Source organism: Cataglyphis hispanica, chromosome 7, assembly GCF_021464435.1.
Source record: "Cataglyphis hispanica isolate Lineage 1 chromosome 7, ULB_Chis1_1.0, whole genome shotgun sequence".
In the NCBI taxonomy this organism is placed as follows: Eukaryota; Metazoa; Arthropoda; class Insecta; order Hymenoptera; family Formicidae; genus Cataglyphis; species Cataglyphis hispanica.
The window spans coordinates 6978260-6998401 of NC_065960.1; the positions used below are offsets into that span (position 1 = coordinate 6978260).

General features: G+C 36.5%; 1 protein-coding gene across 7 annotated transcripts in view; it reads right to left on the reverse strand.

Moving 5' to 3' along the window:
- The window catches only part of LOC126850795 (multidrug resistance protein homolog 49), a 53077-nt gene that overhangs the window by 27683 nt on the left and 5252 nt on the right, over positions 1 to 20142 (reverse strand). The window contains exons 2-5 of one of the 7 annotated variants that reach the window (XM_050594128.1): positions 18721 to 18846; positions 16832 to 17275; positions 16596 to 16764; positions 15762 to 15996 (exon numbers count right to left, since the gene is read on the reverse strand). The gene's annotated coding sequence lies outside the window, so the exon portion shown is untranslated. Of the gene's footprint in view, positions 1 to 1168; positions 1599 to 3775; positions 3780 to 15761; positions 16765 to 16831; positions 17276 to 18720; positions 18847 to 20142 lie in introns of those variants that run through there. The other 6 variants (XM_050594126.1, XM_050594130.1, XM_050594129.1 and 3 more) reach the window with 6 other exon arrangements.

A 20142-nucleotide genomic window follows, 5' to 3' on the forward strand; every position in this document is an offset into this window, starting at 1 on the left:
ATCGATTCGGGTCGTCTGGCAAGGCTTTATTGCAACGAGAGATGGAAAAAAAATGGCCTTGGTGATCGTTCGAATAATCCTGAAAATTTATAACTTACATCCAAAATAAATTCGATATAAAAAGACGGCGATAGTAATTAAAATATTTAATAAGGATTTTGGATTGTTTGCAAATTTGCGAGCGGAGCATTTGATATTGACTGTTCTGGATCAACGATAATACGGCCCTCGACTTTATGCCAAGCGTTTCAGTTCGACATAATTTATATGCTACACACATGCCGTGAACGCACTGCGAGTGATATCAAAGGTAACTGATTTAACGTGACTACAGATTATAGCCTGTAGGCAGACACATTGGTCTTTGATGCTGCTCTCGATTTCCTATTACATCTACTCCTGTTACGCGTGCGGTCTTGTTTGCTCACGTAATGTATAACATCGAAACCCATAATTACGTCGCATAAAGCGTTCAAAATATCTCAAATTTATTAGGATATTATTATATTTCCTATTGAGATATTTAAATTTTTTAATTGAAGAACAGATACATCATTCGCGCGACAGATATGAGATGTGATAAAAAAAAAGGAAACTTGAGTGTAAATCGAGTCACTATAATATAGACTCATTAATTGATGAAGCAAAAGAATTAAGCAATCGACAAATGTAGCTAATAATAACTTATAAAAATTAGCGACGATAAGTCGATGGACGCTTTGGAAGTGGACAGACATCAAAGCAATGTATCGAGAATCAAAATAAATAGGAACGCGAATCAAATAATGAAATCTTCGTTTTTTCAATGACAGTTAGCTATTTTAATCGCGCGATATCGAGTCAATCCTAGCAAAGCATTGTAGTCTCACTCGTCTAGTGCAAATACCAGCGATAATGATGGAATCTGGATTCGATCACGTCCGATACAAACGATTGCTCTGACGATTCGTTCAAGTCCCTTCCAATAATCGAGCAACGAGCTCATCCATCTCACAGGCACCATTCTCGTTTGTATTCGTCGCGGCATTCCGAATCTCAATCTCCTTCATGTGGATCTCGAAAATATTTTGATATTGACTGCCGATCCGATCTACCTTTCCGTTCGATCTAATCAACGCGAATATTCTCGGCGATATCCCTAATGGTTTGAGGGTAGAAGGGAACTCACCTTTTCTTCTCTACTGCTTCCAATCGATATCCCAAATATATCTGACGTGCTGGACGATGAGTTTTGGCTGGACCCCGTCATAAGTGTCCCTCGCTAACACAACACTTATGTGTCACTTTGGTTCCGCGAAGACACGCGCGATTTCTTCGTCTGATTCTTATGCTTTCGATTATATCATGCAGCACACGCACGTGTTGATCGGAAGGAGATCGTCTCGAAATATAAAATACGAAATATAAAATAGGTATACGGCACTATTTGCACTAGACAGGACACAACGAGCTTGAGAAGGACGACGAACGGAAAAACGTCACGGCGCGTTCAATTGGTATAATCACGGATCCACTAAGTACCGTTTGAAGACGCTTGTCTTTTATAGGCGCGGGAAACGCTTTCAATTAGATAAGATGATGAGTCACATATTGACTGATACAGGTTGCGATTGCTCGGGAAAGACAAAGTTTTCCTGCCGCGGATAAATCGACACTTTACGACTAATCGTGCGTCACGTGTGATGAAAAATTCACGCAAGATTCTAATTTGCGGTTTTGCGGGGAAGAATGCGCGTAATCGATCGATCGAGATTTTCCTCGGAGAAGAGATGTCTGTTTCTTCTAATAATGAAACATAATATAGAGATTCCCAAATTTAAAAAAATATAATATATGAATTATTTCTTTAGAAAGCAGGCTGGGTATGTATTTTTATGAGATTTTTACAAAATTTGTTACACAACCTCTATGTAATTTCATATACATTTTTTTAATGTAAAATATTTATTATATTTTGTCGCTGTACTCTAAATTTATAAAGATAAAATTATTATTATGAATTTGGAGATAAATATTTATTAAAAGATTTATTATGTAATTAATATTGTTTTAAAAAATATATTTTTTTATTTTATATAAAATAAAATGTATGCATGTTTTCTCTACTCTATTAATAGTTAATTAAAGCAAATTCTTTTATTTGAAACTCAACAAAATTATTGAGAGTTATTTATTTTATCATTATTATTATTGTCGAGGAAGATTATTTGTATCACAATTTTTCTCTTAGTTTTTAAAGTAATATATTTTTATAATTTGAAGTTAAAATTAGAAATTGTATTAAAAAGTCTACTTGAAATTTTTTCACAAATATACATAACGCGATGCAAGAATTTTCACCAGTACAAGATTTTACAAGAATTCTCTTATTTTTGTTCATTAATTATTTGAAAATTATTAGTGTGCTCGTATATTCTCGTTAAAGAAGCATCAATCTCATATTAATTAACTCATTATTAAACATTGATATATTTGTGACGAGATGTTCTTTAGTCTAGTTTTCTACTCTGTGATATTGTAAATTTCACTTATTGATAGCGTCTTTGAGTAAAAGTGAGTTTGGACCGCTACGGGAACGATGAAACTTTTCATAAACTCAGATACTACATCGCGAAATGTATTTAGACATGAGCTAGAACCCGAGATGGAACTATGATTTTCAGTCATTAATCACTCTCTTTTGCAAATATGCGCAACACGGAGCAATATATTCTGTTATCTAGAATATGATTTATTACAACGATTTAAGCAAGTCTAGGTAATTTATTTTCTCTCTTAAAAATAAAACGTTGTATACAAGAGCAATAATATTTAAGACTTACACGTGATTACAGATGTAAAATTATTTTTATAAAGATACTCTCCATAATCTTACATCAGATCTAAAATGGAAAATTTCCTAGAACGTTAGAATTGGCAACCACATACGGAAAAATTTGAATTCGAAAGATAATGCGATTTCTATTTAATTCGGTTTTTCCTTACTTGTGTTTTAATAGCAAATTGCGGTTTAGCTGTGATTTATGAGTGGTCTTTATGATACGGAAGAAAGGCACAAAAAAATTTCCTACATATATATGACAGCTCTGTTGCTACAATTACAATAAATACAACGCAAAGTTTTTAAATTATAATTTTATATTTCTATTCTTGGGGTGTAATGCTCGGTTTTGCAATGGAATTAATTAATGAACTTGTCGTGTATTTACTAAATTAAATCGAGCAATTTCTAAAAAGGTCGAATGGTCTGATAATTGAATAAGTTTCCTTTAGTATTACATTAATTTAATCACGTCCTTTACAAGAAGCACGGACTGTTTGCGAACGTTCTTTCACTTTGCATCGTGTAAATTACCGGAAGTATGAGAATTCCGCAAGGGAAGATCGCAAAAGAATTTAAGAGAGAAGAGCAACAAGACGCTTTAAAGGAGAACGCTCCTTTCACGGAATTTATTATGACGTTTCGGTGGCAATTATTGCATCTAACGCATGTAGTTAGCAATTATTATTTATTATTATTTTATATTTAGAATTTAAAGATAATAATTTCTATTATTACGTACACATTAATTAGATTTTGAAAATCTTTGAACAGGAATAATTCAATTATTAATTCAATAAAAAATTCATGTCAAGAGCATTTAAAAGTTCGTATTTGAAATAATATTTAGAATTTTAATGGCTTTATTTTTTCCGCTTGATTCTTGAATTAAATACTATTAAAATTATTATGTTTATATAAAATATAAATTTTCTAATCTAGAGAAAGAATGACAAAATTTTTCGATAAACCTTGAACCGCAAGAAATACATACTGAAAATAACCGCGCCGATTCTTATTGTTAGACTAAAGTAATAATAATGATTCATGATATGGTCGTATGCCTATTGTTCTAAGGCGTTTCGTAACAAGTAACGACACATTTTTTATCCCGCATTCCGGCACCGCAACAAACAGCATTACGTTTGCGTTAACAGCCGCCAAAACGTATTTCTGCCAGTCTGACATGACATTGACCTTGACATTTCTGAAACCACGAGGTCAGTCCAATTCTCGCCCTTTCTGCGCTTCGCGGAGAAAAAACGAGATTCACGACCCGCGTAATCTGAATGGCATTGCAGCTGATTTTCAAACGATACTTTTATCGGCGAGATGCCGATCTTGAGGACGATCATGAAGAAACGATTTGAGTCGATCCGAATAGTTGATGGTTATTTCGCGTACCGCGATTTCTGGCCGCGCTCTCGAACGACTGACGTCGCGACGTCGCTGCCTCGACGTCGAGGTGCTTACGCAACGACGACGATGACGTCTTGGTCCCTTCTTTTCCGAGACCGACGTCTGCATCGTCGGGATGAGTTACTAGTCGAACCAGTCGTAAAAATTATGGACCGAACGGACAAAAAACCTGATGTGATGGATAGTATCGTCCGTTTTTGATCATCAAAATGTAAAGTCAATTCGTAAAATTTTCTTATGTGTAACAACCAATAATGATGTTGGTGGATTAAGACAACATTAATATATAATATCAACTTTTTGTAATCAGCTGTTAATATGACTAACATAAATTGTGAGATGATCACTGATCTTTTTAAATTTACTAATTACAAAAAATATATAAAATATTATAAATGAAACGAAACAAATTCTTGCCATGTTTTGCCGCGACACTATATTTAATAAATTTAACACAAGAGCCAGACTTTTCCCAAAATAATTAATAAATGAATTGCGGCGCATTTAACAGTACAGCAGAGCAAATTAAGATGTTAGCTGAAAAGAGTTAAACCATTGGCTGTCATACAAATATAGATTGTTGATATACAGTACTCTATATCTAGACTCTTATATGGATAGAGCCAAAACGCGATATATATTATCGGTTCTCCGTCTTCCGAAATCGGCTGTAAATCGCGATAAGATCGATAAGATAAACTCTGTCGAAATTTATCTAAAGATTTTGGAGAAAGACGTATAGATGACAGTGTCGCATTCATCAAAATGGAATAAATCGACGGTAAATCCATTATTTCTACGGTATACTATACACGACGTAGACAGAGCGATCCCAGAAGCGCAACGGCACACCTGCGCAAGATGACTGAGGAAAATATATCCGCGAATTGATAGAACGTCCCGCTCCCTTCTTTCTTCCAGCTCCTTGATCATTTTCAAGAATAATATCAAGTCTCAAATTTATAGAAAAATCTTCACCCGTTATATTTTTTTTTTTTAAATTGCGATATTCCTTTGATTGTTTCCGGAAACATTTTCGCAAAGGTTACTAATGATGTTACAGCGCGCAAAACGCGTTTCGTTTTATTTCACTGTTTAATCGTCATGGAATCACTTGTTGCGTAAAAAATTCGCGCATGAATTGATCCGTCGGGAATGTATTATGAGATAATATTGTGCCGTTACATGCACTTACACTACATCGCAACACGTTGGCTCGTTTTTTATCTATTTCAAGCAACGTGAAATTTAAATTGGCCACAACGTCGATTCGCATGTCGGATGCAATTTAAACTCTGCGCGTATGTTTTACAGAGCGCTTGTAGTAGACCCTCGTTGCGTATTTTGGCGGCACTGCCAGAATTATTGTATTATTACGCATGCGAGTGAGGTTACATTTTCGAAGCGAGCCGAGTGATTTGTCAGTGACAGACCGCCGCTACATGTCATACACAACACGCGACGTGTCGTCGCATCGCCGACGGTGTCACTCGGGCGTGAAGACGACCGTAGGAAGTAATGTAAAATTAAAATCCGCGGAGCAATCAGTCAAGTGAGCCGTGATGATCTATATCTGTGATGAAATCGTGCTCGACTTTGATAAATAAAAATAATGATATCGATAACGACAAGTGCCGGAATTTCCTACGCTTATTTTTATTTACGCGTCCACGTGCATTTCAGGCGCGATAATGAAATCGTGATTGTTTGTTTTCAAAAATCAACGGTGAGAGATTTTATGTAAACAACGAAAAAGATTTCGTGTCACGTTAATATAGAAAATTTATACATTCCTGTTTTATATTAATATATAAAACAGGAACATATAAATTTATTTTTGTTTTAGGAAAGAGATCGCGAAACAGCTATTGTGTGAAACAAGAATGAAAGCCAAAGATTTATTCGAAATAGTGTATATAGCGAGAATTTAAAAATTGATCCGTCCAATATTGGAAAATAAATTTCTGTTCTCTCACTTTTCAAGTTCTCTCACTTCTCGTGAATCGGACCAATGTGTCATCGAGCGCGAATTTTATTTACACGAGCGAAATTTTAATAATATCCCTCATATTCAATACTGATTTGGGATTATATAATAAAGTGGATCGAGTGCGATACGAGGGTGTATCGTGGTTTCCGAGCGCAGGGCTAGAGAATTTCGAATGACAAAGGATCCACATCGCGGGCGGATGGAGAAACTAGGAAACGGAGCCTTCTCAGTTCGCGGTTACCGCAACAGCTGGAATATAACCTGGTGCCGCAATTGCCTCCCGCTGGCAGCTATAAGCGCGGCAAAGAGACCTTTGAACCAACCTCGGGATATCCGTGGATACCGTGCATATATGTGTATAAGTGTATGGTGGGTGTTTTAAACGAAATATGTTCGAGTAGATTTGCGAACGTCACTGTTGAATCGCGAAAAGCTGAAGAACAGCGAGAAGCAAAATTGACTAAACGATAAATGCATCAAACTACCCGTAAATAATCGACGGTTGTTAAAATCTCCGCCTAACTTAATATAAGTTGATCCGTTATTGAAACATAACTCTTCCCCGAGTCACCGTATTGAAAAAGCCCACTTAACGGCCGTTCTTTCTACTTTTCCGCTAAAATAACTTCTCGATTGTATCGATTCTTCAATCTTCTTCCCCTATTCTTACTTCCCCATTTGATAGAAAAGAAAGTATTAAGAATCCGAAGAACTACTTAGTTTGTCTTTAGATCCAATTGTAATAATTTAGCTGGATTTATTTGAGAAATTGAGCGCTTATCAGAACTTATTACGTTTGCTTGTATTCAATATTGATAGAATGTGACAAATATGATTAAAAATGATGAAATAATGTTATTGTATTAATACAATTAAATAAAAATGCACATAGGATCAAAAAAATATGAGAACCGTTTATTTTCTATATATATTTTTAGTTTGTCACATTTAATTTTATTTATATATTTAATTATAACAGCATTTCTCATACAATTGGGAAAATTGTTTTGATAATTGAAAATTGATTGATAAACATTTCTTTCCTTTCTGTCTGCAAAAATCATGCAAAATATGATTGTATTTATTATAAAAATAATAAAATTTAACATACGGGGTATTTGTTCAAATCTATCAACAATGGAAACGTTTTTTATCAGAGGCACAAGATTTCATTAATTAATTCCTATTTTCCGCTAAAAAACATTACATCAAGCTCGTTGGAGTGAAAAACAAAAGCTTTGAAAGCTGCAAAAAAATGAAAGGGAGAAGCAGTCTCTCTTTCTTTGATAATTTTTAATAACGCAGTTATCTCGATATAATCGCGATCCACAACAAGCTCTTCGCCTAGCATCTTAGGTCGTACGAAACACGGGGTTTATATCTCCGTTGATGTCAGAAACCAAATTACGTCAAGTTAGTAATCCATGTAAAGTTTCGGTGAACGCGTTTCATATACCCACGCTGTTGAACGCAATTTTAGAATTTCAGCAATTTATTTCACCTTTTATCTACACGCGACAATATAAAACACGAGATTATAAGACCGTGCATAAAAGTGCAGATCGCTAATCGATCCTACGCCCTATGCTCGTCCAGGTGTATACCGAGTCGTCGTCTCTTCGATCCCATGATTATTTCCCGTTCCCCCGTGCATCGTTGCCCGTTCGTGCACGAAAATGGGACGGATCTGCCGAGGACGGGCTATTCGACGAGAAATCAGACCGCTGCTCGGGAAGAAAGCGAACGTTGAAATTGAAGGTGAATCGTGACGCGGCAACTCACGGGTTTAATATCTCTTCCTCATCTTTATTCCGATCTCTCGCGAGACGCGAACACGACAATGGATGATTTTTATCTCGTTAGATTCGTTGCACGGTCGATTCGCGTTCGATGAAAAAAGAGAGAGAGAGAGAGAGAGATAGTGAGAGTCGAAAAAATAAAGAATCTACTTCGGCTTCAGGGATCACGATCGCGCCGCGCGTCCATAAGTAAAATCACTGGTGCGATTCTCGAGAGAACAATTCGCGCGGGAACAATCCGTCAGCGATTGATTTGCCATTGTACGTAGGTCACTGTCGTTCTAGCTCACTTTGTTAACGTAGATATGACGCGAGAGTGTGCTTGGTGCCCTTATATTTCAATGCGTCTCTTGATGCATAGTTTCGGCGCACCTGTGTGTAGATATCGTCAACGCATTGATGACTCGGACTCGCTGATGAATCGGCGAGTTTTCTCAACAAATTCCTTTGTTGATCTAGAGTTTACTTGTTATGAATTGATCTAGACAACTTGTAATTCTTGTACATGAAAGATGATTATATATAATTTCAATATTTAATTGTAATATAATATTGTAAATGTATTATTTCATATATTAATGATAATTTTTAATCATTATTTACATCTGAAAAATTCGAAACATCATAAAATATATGAAAATATATAAAATAAATCGGCTTTGCGCTGTTAATTTTCAATTTTTTCTCTTTAAAGCATGTTATATTTTTCCTTGATGTTTTCTTTTCTTAATAAAAAATTATTTCTAGATTATAATATTCCATCCTATTTTATTACTCGTGTTTCGCGTGTACGCTGTCGTTAAACCATTCATGTTCCTGTGATTCGCGGTAAATCTCGCGTCATATTTTCAGTAAAGCCGACGAGTAAACATGTCGCGACTATCCGTGCCAAGTAGCCGTTGAATCCAAATCAAACACAGAACGGTAATGAAGGATCCGCTGACGATACACGCCACGTATCGCAATCAGCCACGGATTAGAGCTCCGTCGAGCGTGTGCGAACATTCTGGAGCCGTTTCGCACTTAAATGCATACGATGGCTAACGCCAAATGACGATGTCCCATCGATTTTGTCCCGTCAATACAAATCAACATCAATGATCCGTGATTTTGCAAATTGATGCGAAATGTGCCTTCTTTCGAAAAGTCCGCAGGTACTTCTAATGCAAAAAGGATTTGCGTAAATCTGCGGCAAGGAAAAGCCCGTTAAATTTGAAAATTTCAATTTGGCTACCATCAAACGAACATTTATCCTCTCCTTTATACCCCCGAATATGAATAAAAGTCATTACCGTTTAATCTTTCCGTGGAATATACGATACGAGTTTGCGGGGGGAGAGTGAGAAAAAAAGGGGAGAAATAACTTTTTGAATCTCAAAAGAGAAAATCCATTGCAACGTGTGCGGGCAACCATTATTTATAGCCTCGCATCCGACGCGAGCGTTTCTTTCGGAGCTGCATTTTTATCACGGCCTCATAAGCGCATAGATATTTATGCCGTAAATACGTATCCGGGTGGCGATCATAAATTTTGCGCGATACAATTATAACGCACGAGTACATCTCCCGATGTCATAAAAATGGTCGTCGTTATTGAATTATAGTAAGCGCGTACACACATAAAGCAACTATACCGTTCTTAATTAAAATATCGCGCACGAGATACGTGGACCGGATTACATGAATCGGGATTTTGCACGACGAATTACGAGGCGGAATCTCTTTATTGTTGTCGCCAGTGTTTTTTTTTTTATGAAATCGCTTCAGCTAATTCGAGAATCTATTGCAAGTGCTAGCGCCGTTCTATTGTCTGATGCAAGGAAGAATACATTGCATACTTTGTATCAATTTCGAAATATTTCTTTTAAGGATACAGGATATACAAGATGTTACAAAAAAATTTTTAACTGAAAATTTATATACCAAGTATGTAGATTACAAAGTGAAGATTAATTCTTAACTGATGTGGAAAAATTTATGGGGAACAGTTTTTTAAAAATATCTGTTCTTTTTTCTTAGATTTTTTTTATCATGTAATGTTAGTTGTAATTATTGTTTATCGAGAATGTTTAAGAAAATAAAGAATAAAATAAAAAATTACATTAAAATTAGTAACCTTAATTATTTATTCGTTTTACGTACAAGAGTTAAAAGTCAAAGTCTGAATCCCATAGTCTGCGAAAGACTTTATATAACTTCTTAATCGATTTTAATTCTCCTCGTCTAACTTTTCATTAAAATATAGATTATATGCTACATCAGCATTTTTAGAACAGACTGTAAGATTTCTTCAATATAACACGTAAACGCAAAGAGCAAAGTGTCTTCTTTTTGCATTGCGTGTAGTTATATATTGGACCGACCATTCAAACTAACTAGCCAGTGTGCACGTGGAAACGATTAGAGAAGTTAATATAGCTCGATAAACGCGAATATCACGCCACGTCCACCGCAACACGAAAAGTTGAATTAATAATACATTTTGCACTCTACAGAATTGTTGTCAAGCACACCCGTCATTTCCAAAGACAATAACGCGATAACTTTTATCGTCGTAATAACCAATAATTAAATATTTTTTCATAAAATGCTCGAGTATATTATCTGTTATTATTTATATGTATAAATGGAAAATCGTTCAAATTATCATTTACAATGACATAATTAATTACATTAGTATTATATTGCAATAAAATAATATCATTTTTTAAGAGTAATATTTTGTAATGTAGAATATAATACTGTTTGCATTTCAGAATTTACTTATTTTACTACATACGAGTTCGTGTCTGGAACATTAACATCGTTATCTGAGAAGATATTACAAAAGGATATTCCAGAATCTCCTTTATATCTCTTAAAAGTCACGAAACAGCGATGTCAAACAAAAGAGGCGTCGCAATTAAAGTCGGATAATTAAACACAGATGAATAATTAACAGATTCTTACGACTTGATGATTGGCCTGTAACATTTGATTTTAGCCTCAATATATAAATCGCGGATCTTTTCTTGTTACGTCAGTTCTTACACGAGAGATTGCAAGCCCAATCGCAGCGTGGACGTCAACGCGAGTCATAAAGGAAGCACCTGCACATACATACAGATACGTACACATACCTTAATATGATGAGATGCCAGGAAGCAAGAGGCAAATAAAAAGGTTGCCGACCCTGTGAGAGTGGTCGGGAACGCACGACGGGAAGGCACGACGCGCCGGAAATGCGCCACGGAAAGAACGGGAAAATTTTCGCTTCTTCCTTTGAGCGTGAGCGCGGCGCGTTATCCTACCTCGTTTAAATTCTCGCCGGTCGAGTAATGCAGAAGAAAATTAAGGAAATGAAAACGGATGATGCGGAAACGTAAACACACAGCTACAGCGAGAAAAACTCACTCGCGACGAGATGCCTCTCCCTTTCTCTTTCGCGAAGTTCGCGGAGGACGACCCTCGCAGACTCCCTCGCGTTTTTTCTCGTCATGACGATAAAAAGATTTCGCAGTAAAAACCTAGAGATTTCTGCTTTATGAAACAGTTATACATAATACCTATATCATATGAAGAAATATGCTCCAGTTACAGAGAGAGAGAGAGAGAGAGAGAGAGAGAGAGAGAGAGAGAGAGAGAAGTACGAACCGATTCTCTCTCTTTCTCCCTTTCATTAGCGGGATATTGTTTTAATACCACACATTTAAATAAAATATCACAGAAACGTGATCTGTTTGAATAATTGACATGGCGAGTACATAGTGCAAAATATTGCGTTTAACCCGGCGTCGCAATTATCCCCATTAATCACATATGAATTGTATCGCATAACGAACTCTCTGAGTTCATTACAGAGACTATCAGCGGATCTGCAATTAATTATGCAAATTATTACGTTGACTCGCCGAATAGGATCGTTACGTACAAATCATTCGCGCACGGAAGCGATCGCAAATCTTCACAACAACTTCGATAGCCACGTGTAGTTGTTATGTCAATAGAGCGTCGGTGATAGGACCGATAAAAATAGCAAGCTGCTATCGCGAAGTTACTCGCTTCAATGAGAATATCTACGCATCTACGGAGGTCGATGGCTTCGGGTTCGAGAGAGAGAGAGAGAGAGAGAAAGAGAGATCTCACATAATAAACTCAAACCCAACAGTAAGCCGTTTCGTAGACGCCTGTTTCAATCCTGACACGCGATACGATACATTGCACTTGCATCGGCTAAACTTGAGTGCACTTTAATCCAGTGAGACGCATCTTAAAGCGCAACATAGATTCACTACACTTTAATGTTTCGCAAGTGTTTGATTAAATTGGCGATGAAAAAGGAACACTTTTTAGCTCACAATAAGTTACATTATTCATTGAAAAAAGATCTTGATATAAATTATAAAATATTCATATTTAAGATTATTTGTTGCGACCATATTATGTTATAATGACAAAAGTGAGAAATTATGTAAAACTTTTTCTTGCATTTTACATGTCAAAGAAAATAAATTTTTTTGTATGTCATTACGTAGCATAATAAAATAAATCTACCGAAGTGTTTCTTTTTTATCCATCCTGGGTGAATTACGATGTAAAAATTTAATCTACACATGTTTTATGTTTTTAACGATATATAGGGTAGCAGTTTTAATGTGTATATATGATGTGTAATTCAGATAATTGATTCATCTGTTTTTTTAATTTATATAAATGCGAAACAAGGTTTTCACCACATTTTACGATCATATGCTATCAAATACAAGCGTGATACGTGAAAAAAAAAATTATCTTGAATTTGTATCATAAAAATAAATCACGTGTATGTGATTTTACGAAACATTCAATCATTCATAATATAACTATTAATTTTAACCAATATGGAATATTTTTTTCGCGAATTACTAACGATAAAAACATTGCCGCGATTTATTTTTATTCATATCAATTCATTACTCTTGCAAGACAGCATAATAATTACAAGATGGCAGATATCAGTAATCTCTCTTTTCCTCTTTTTTCTTCCCTCAACTCTTTCTCTTTGCCATTTAGAGATTCATAACTAAATATACCTATATGCCGATACAACAAAAACATTGACCAACGCATAACGTCCAAAATATTTTCTTTGCTAATCGCCAAATAAATTTTATTTTATCGCTTTTAATGAGATACCCGAATAATGAGGCGGCACAGCCGATGTGCTGCGATACCACTCTCTTTCCTCATGGTCTCTCTATTATCATTAATTATTCTCCCGAATGGGAACGCGCGGGCGCTTAATCGAGCGCGGTGGAAAACACGGACCGTGACCGGAGATACGGAAAACCGCTGACGCACGTGAGCTTTCCACGTGGTCGCGTTAAACCGACACGACGAACCGCTGTTGGAAAGAGAAAGAGACGTACACTAACTATTTACGTTCCATGTAAATCAGGAGGAAGAGAGAGAGGGAGAGAGAGAGCTTTGTGTATTTCGCCTCAATATAATTCGAAATTCGTTTTTCCCATTGTTATGTTCAAAAAGGAAATAGAACTCTACCGTGTTTGACCATCATTGACCATCGTTAGCCATTAATACTATCGTTATGGTATACAAGGTCGGCTTCGCTCGACCAAGCTTAGTCACGGTCAATCTCGGTCAAGTATAGCTTCTTCGTTTTTTTTCCTTTATTCTTGCTTATGCGCGTCTTACGTTAGACATATGCTTGCTGGTCTCTTATCTTCTCGGGACGTCGTGTACGATAATTTTATCAGGCGTCACGTAATCTCAGAAAGATAATAAAGCATACATATTTTTATATACAATACTTGTCGATTCATCGATTATCAGCGCCGGTACTTTACGTTCTTTATCAGTAATCTCTTGTTTAGATTTTTAAGAGTACGATAATTTTTATTTTATCTCAATTGATTATTAAAAAAAAAAAAGTGAAAATTCAAATTTTTTTTTAATTATTCAATTATTTGCAAATTTTGCGACGGTGGAAGCGCGTAAAATATACTTCTTATATATATTCTTATCGAAGATAGGAATCGTATCGAAGATTTTCTCTCGGGGAAGCAATCCCATCCGTGTTATAATTTGTGTCATCGGTTTCGTTCGTAATGATACGCAAGATTAAGTTTCTTATTGAATAATTGCAATCGGTTATAAATAATAAAAGAATCGATTATTCGGAAGCTGCATTTTAACAACGTCAATCTCTAGCAGTAAACGAGATAAGATATTTCTCGCCGGGAAGAGCGGTGTCTCGAATAGTGGAATTCGCAACGGAATTCCGCGATCGTTCTGATTAACCGATGAATCAACTCTGGGAAAGGAAATCCGTAGCTCGAATCCTTACCGCGCACTTCAAGGGCAGCCTCGTGAAAATCCACTCGACGGAGATTCCATTCGAAAATCGAGAGTGCGCTCTTTGTTTTCCACCGCGTTGATCCCGAATCGGATTTACACGCGAACGCCTTCCACGTGTCTCTGTCAAAATCGACATCGAAACGCAATCGCGAGTTGACAATCATATCGGACGAGCGATCGAGATTGATTCGTTTTAAGGAGGGAGTTTCATCTTTTTAATTTCAATTTAACGAAACTGTTTGACATCCAATAAATGATGAACTCTGCTAAAAGTATAACTAGATATTACGCGTGAATTTCTTGAAAGAAGAAGAGGAACGTTTATTTACTCGATGCCGTTCTTTGCAACAATTATCGCGAATAGCACGCCGCTTATCATTCCGAACATGATACCGTGTTTTAATCGCATTAAGCGCATTGCTGGAACTGAGGTGGTATTTATTAGTATGATATACAACTACGAAACATTATCTGATAACGTGTAATGCAATCCAAAACTTGTCGCAGACAGACGGGAAGTTTCCGTCACTACTTTCCACAAGCGACGCGAATGCGTTTCATATTTGATACATTACGAGAGTCAATGATCGCAGAATCTCCGGAGAATTATTGAATGAATCTTTTGAATCTGCAGAGCGAATCGGTTCGCGCCGGAAAAGACCGGTCTCTCGCATTCGAAATATGCCTGTTGCGCCGCGATTGCGATTAATCTGCATAACATAGCCAATCTTAGATGCTAATTTTCAATGTCAGTCTTGCGACAACATTTCGTGATACATATGCAAACGATTATGAGCGATACGATTCGTACATACAACGGTATATGCATGTTAAATGGTTAATAGAGGAGCAAGTACAGCGGACGCTCTCTCTCTGTTTCTTGTTAGACACTCGCGAACATTTTAACGTATTCAAAACACGAGAAATATCTAAATTAGATTGCGTAGATGGTCGAGTGTGCAAAGTGATCTCCTAAGTGCAACAGGAAACGTTGATTAATAGGAGAAACTGCGCGAACGTAATTTTCCCTCTCCCATCGTGCTACTTTCTCTACCGGGATTTTACCTGAATGACAATCGAGTTCGAAAATATATAAGGCGCTCTCTGGGTATAAATCTTTAGGGTAATCTCCGAATCGAGCGGAAATTTCCATTCGTTCGACAACTCGAATTGGAGTGGCTAAGCAAATTCACTCGCTGACCATGACGATGAAGGTTATCGACTCGGCGAGTCACTCGGTATACGATTCACGCAATGTGAATTTACATATGCACGTGTGGGTTTCGTTAGTGAGTATCGTTTTACGCAAACAGTGAACAGCGATTAACAATTCTAATGAATGAAATTTTATATCGCGCAAGAACATAAATCGCTTTATAAAATATATATTACTTACCATTATGATGAAAAATTCTGCCCGGCACGATACACGAAATTGAACATTAGGACTTTGTAAATTAAGCCATCTTTTGTTCTCATACAGTTGGATCACGTGTTTGTCCGGTACTGATGAGTAAATTTGTTAATTCTCTCTACATTAACGCTGCGACGGAATTATCAATGAATACTGCGAATAATACTCGATTATTTTGGCTTGTACGTCCTTCTTCATAAAATATACAGTAGGAGATCTAAAATTTGAAAAATAAGAACGAAATTGTAAATTGTTTTTAACGATGTTTGAGTGAGAAAAAGTTGCGAATAAATAATCGATTAGTTTCAATAAAACTCTTTGACAGGCTCTTAGCAGCCTACTCCAGAAATGTGCGCTAGATGCTGACAAATTATTGTTATATTGGCTATACGTTAAACTCGATCAAGTTGTTTTTGTTCGATTATCGTGGCGAGTCACCGTAAATGTTCTCGCTATTTCTTGATGATTTATACCGAACTATGATTAATTGTCTTATAATTCCTTCTCTCGCAACACATTTCTTAAACTATTGACCTGTTTACCAATCATTTGAAAGAATATCTGCCATTATAAAATTTCCATTATCAAACATATCTATTAAAATATGACAAAAATATAATATAAACGTAACGTAATATAAAAGTTAGAATATATTTTTTTATTTGTTTTTATTATTGAATAATCATACGGAACCGTTCTCTATTCTTAGATTTCTGTACAAAGTTTTTGGAATACTATACGACTATTGCTGCTTAAAAACATTTTTCACTACGAATTGCAGTTACGTTCCACGTGGCATGGTAGTTCGATACATACGAGTCACATATATATCGAAAAATATATTTTTCTCCATTCTACATGTGTCCGATGTCGAAAACTTTCTATGACTTTTTTTTTGCGGAACCCACGACTCTCGCTATTCGCAACGTTGCGCAAACACGAATGCACACTCCATCGAAATTTCGATTTCGCGTGATTTCATTGCCTGAATTTTCGATAGAAAAAAAAAATAATTTAAACGAATAATAGTCGTGTATTATGTTTTTACTTACCGTAATAAGAAAATAAAAAAAAAATCCCTCTATAAATCTGGATTAAATATAAAAAGGAAATCGAATCACAAATGCAATCACATCCGCGCGGATCCAGCACTTTTGGTCTTCCGGCTTGAGGAAATCTGTCAAAGTATGTCGATGATCCGTTGTCGAACCTCTCTTACAACACGTAATTCTCTTTACAACACGTGACAACGCGTCTTGCGACCGTAACATGAACCGTTGCACCGTGAAATTCCCGATAAATCCCGTTCAGGAGCATACAGATCCACTATCGCACCTAGCTCGTAAAGAGAAGACAACGTTTTGTGCACTCGGATCGTATATATTAATTTATCGCTCTCAAAATATTTATAAATGTTCCCGTATATTAATCATTTTATTATTAGTATTCCCGATAAACCTCCTCTGCTTCACCATATGGCCACCTGCCAATCGAATCTGAAATATGGAAGAAACGAAATTTGTCAAATGTTTATATCGTGATATGCCAAGAAGATTAATGTATCTATTACATTATCATGCGTTATTAAGATAATTATACAAAGAGCACATTTTTCTTTACAAATTTTCTTTACTCCTTTTAAATTGAAATGTTAAAAAAGACTGCATAGATAATAATATATAATAATATTTTCATATTTCTGAATTATGTTTATAAAAATATTATAACTGACTTTAAATACTCTTATACGTATAATATAGATGATCCCTCTATTTTTATGTATGTGTGTGTGAATAATATAAATTTTAAATAAAGTTTGAAATAAATCGCATTTTTGGAATGCAAGTGCTTCGTATAATTTATTTTACAACTTTGCCAACACGCATGTACATATTTAACGATATTACTTAGTATCTCTCTGCAATGTAAATATTTTTTTATTGCTATATACATGTTCTTTCATCATGCACCTATTCTGCGATAAAAATAGCTCCAAATCTTTTATTCTCTCACATGACTGTGTGTCACGAAGGGTTAATTTATCAGCTATTCTCTTCAATTTTTTTCCATTCGTTTAATTTGTGGCGTCATCCGACTCGATGTGACGGTCTCGTCAGGCTTGCCGGCTGCTTCGCTCGCTTTAATTAATGTATATACTTTTTCATGTGCCGTCAGTTTCGCGAACTTATATAATAGACGCTCACACCCCGTTAAATAGAATAATGAATAAATCATCGACAGATCCCACGGAATCGACGCGCGCCAACGCATTCTCGTAATTATCCTTAATTTCTAATAAAACCGCCAGGAGAGCGGCGTGATCCATTTAGGATCCTGCGATGAGTCTCTCGTCTCGTGATTAATTTATGTAGTTTCTTACGACGCTTAGAACCCTGCAGCGCGATCAATAAGGAACAAGCGGGTGGTGCAACCGTAGCAGGTACACGCCACCTTTATACAGTAATCTCTACCATAATAGTAAAAACGCGAACCGCCTTTTATTGGACTTAATACGTGGAATTGCCTTAACACAATCGCGCGATAAGGAGACGGAAAAGACATGTCGAGTTTACTGCGCGAATTCTTTTCGTGACCATTAGCGGGAGTCACTTGCGAGCGATTTCCATAAAGAGCACACGTAATCGTCTAAAAAAACGACGAGTCATATTCCGTTAAAAGGCAACTGCGATACATAAAGTAGAGGAAAAATTTCGCGTGTTTTTCCGCTTTGCGGAAAATAAAGCCTGTGATTCGCGCCGGACCTAAATCATCGTAAACCACGCTTTGAAACGAGCGATTAGCTGCGGAGCCGGAACGTGATGATGTAATGCCGATGGGATCAGAGTAGTAGCAATCTCGCGGACAACGATCGCGAGTAATTAGATGATGAGCGGACACTGGTTAATGGAATTACGGATATTCGAAGCAAAACGATACTCACACTCATCGGGTACGGACTGTCGTTCCACGCTAGCAGTTTGAATATATATATATATATGTATGTAATATTTTTAACAACCCCAACTGATCTTGATACCCATTGGGTAGATAAGAGGCAGATATCGATCTGAAAGAAAGTGCAATCAATATAAATATTTATTATAATGATAAATACATAGCGTATGAAAGAGTAATGTTATAATATTTTGGAGTAATTTTATGCTAATGATAACCCGAATTTTGAAAATTCTGATAATTAACGAATAATTAATATGCCTCATTAAATAATATGGATCATCGTAATTATTTGCGAGAAAAGCAAAATTATGATGCTATAATAAAACAAGGAATAATTATTAGAACAAGAATAATTATGTTAAATAGGAGAAGGAAGAGATGAAACAGAGATTCCATCCTTAAAAATCCCATTGCATGTTAATAATTAAGGAGCAAAATTAAATACATCTTAATTTGTAAAAAAATAAACTTTTTTAAAACATTCTTTACATCACTTTCAAATAAACAATTGATTCGCGATATCGACGAAGATCCTTGTCGAGTTGCTTCGTCGCGAAAAATTTTTAAAGCTCCCGAAACTTTGACACGCGCAAGATAGCGACTTGCCGAAACTCATAAAAAATTCTCTTGCGCCATCGGAACGAACGAGTTACGAAGATGCCGCGAAGTCATGCTTGTCGTTGCTACCTGGGTGTCTCGCTCTTATTTGCATCTCAATCGCGGCCTAACGTCTCCCCTGGCAACGGCTATGAATTTTATTCCAGTCTCATATTTCTGGTCCCCATTGTGGAGGTTGCGGTGACGCGGCGCAGTCGCCCCTCTTTCTTTACTATCAATCATCTCCGTTGCTGCTGTTACTCGCCACCTCGGGGCTGTATTCCGAACTTTCGCGCGAAGAAGCGAGGAAGAAGACGACGACGAGGGTCTTCGACGGCCTCTTTCCTCGCGCAAATTTCACCCACCACTTCTTCCACCTCCTTCTCCTCCTCCTGGTTCTCTCGTCGCAAACAAGAATTCCACAAACGCCCCCGGGGCCATGAAATACGTGAGGGATGCGCGTCTAAACGCCGAGAATCCTTTCGCGAGAAAATGCAGAACGCAGCAGCGATCCTTCCTCTTTATCTCGGAATATCTCGGTTAAACATCGCGCGACCAGAAATCTCGTCGGGCGGACAAAACACACCGCGACATTCTTCGCATTTTCAATCTTTGTCATCGTGTCGCTCCATTCGTATGAGTAACACGGCATTGTTGATCGTTCCTCTTATAGATGTTGGGTAGTATTAAGTAAAGTCTCGCGAGAGAGCAGAATTTTTCTCAAGACCGGACGGGAAAAATATCGAGAAAAATCTCGAGAGAGATCTATTGTATTTAGTTATACATTTCGATTCAATATTTTTTTTTT